Genomic DNA, 1,592 nt, shown 5'->3' with positions numbered 1-1,592 from the left:
TGTATATATATATATATATATATATATATATATATATATATATATATATATATATAAAATCAACATGTGCTGAAGAAATGGTCCTGCAGTGTCCTCCTTCAATACGGAGCCAGCTTCAAGCTTGCAGCTGGGCTGGAGGGCTATGTTTGGATGAGAGACCAAGCCTATATGTGCAAGTCCAGCCCTGAGGTAGGATAAAACCGTGAGCATTTGCACTGCTGTCTAAGTCATAGCATAATCTGCTGTCCCTTGCTTTTATTTCTATGTACCCTGTCTAAAACTTTCCTACTTTGCTCTTACTTCAAATTTTATTTTAACTGACTCCAAAGTATAATAAAGAATAGCCCTGGGTAAATATTCAAGTCTTTTGACTTTGTTGAATAATGTCTTCTGACACAAAAGAGAAGCACTTTGTCGCAGAGACTCATCAGCCCCCCAAATCCCTGTGATAACAATTTCCCGGATTCTGTATGTTGATCCGGGTCTCAGAAACCAGCTCTGGGGAGGGGTGGTGCACCCAGCCTGCCCAGGTCTTGTAATTGCAGGGGGTGTGAGCCCCACCCTGACTTCTGAAACGGAGGTACATGCATGAGTCAAGGCCCAGAGGACTTTCATGGCATGGGTCTTGTTTTGTAACAAGGCGTCCACCGTTCACTACAGTGATCCTGCTCGCTGTATTCCACAGCAAGAGAGGCATGGAGACGTCCCGATGGAGTGATGAGCTGCCAAACCATGGGGTGACAGAAAAAAAAAATCTGCAGGCTGTATAGGAAGACTACGGGGAAGGAGCAGGTGACAGTTTCCATGCTAGCCTGGGAGAGGGGGAAGTGGAGGAGAAAGGGAAGGTGGCAGAGAAGAAGAAATATTATATAAAGAAGAAAGAGGAACTTAAGAGGAGGAGGAGAACGTATCATCGCAATCTATTCTAGTTCCAGACTGGACAAAGGTCTTGCTTGCAGGAAGTTCACATCCATTCCAGATGCAAAACCAGAGGGAATTTGCTTAAGGGGAAAGTCTGTCCATCCTGGAAAAGCATGTTTGAGCGAAGCACTGGAGGTGACTGAGGTTGGACGTGCGCTGTGGGGAGGACTGCGGACGGAGGTCCTGCCTTCTTTGCTCTAGAACCACAGGACTTGAGCGCATCCACCTCCCCGCAGCAGCATGCATACTCAGCCTGCCCCCCACGCACACACAAGCCATTCTGGAACCCCCTCGGCCCTGGCCCCTTTGTTTGGAGGCAGACAGCTGACCCACCACAATTAACTGTCAGCATCATGCCCGTGAATGAAGGAACCATCCCTCTGAGCACCGCTCAACCCGGGGTTCCAGGCCTTCCCCGGGCCCCGTCCAGCTCTCTCCTGGTTCCTGAGCACCCACCCGTCTCAGGGCCAGGGCGTGCGTTCCCGAGGATGCTCGGCCCTCTCCCAACCCACGGCCTCCTCCCCTCTCTCCTGCTGCTGCTGCTGCTGCTGCTGCCGCTGCCGCTGCTGCCGCGAAAACCAGGAGAAGTGGAATGCGCACGGCGAAGCGCCGCGCTCTCGCGGCGGCACTGGGCATGCTCGGCGCCCAGGGCAGGTTTGGGCGGCGGGGCG

The sequence above is a fragment of the Hipposideros armiger genome, unplaced genomic scaffold (assembly GCF_001890085.2).
Source record: "Hipposideros armiger isolate ML-2016 unplaced genomic scaffold, ASM189008v1 scaffold_445, whole genome shotgun sequence".
NCBI lineage: Eukaryota > Metazoa > Chordata > Mammalia > Chiroptera > Hipposideridae > Hipposideros > Hipposideros armiger.
The sequence above is the reverse complement of the archived record's forward strand: the minus strand, read 5'-3'. Positions refer to the sequence as shown.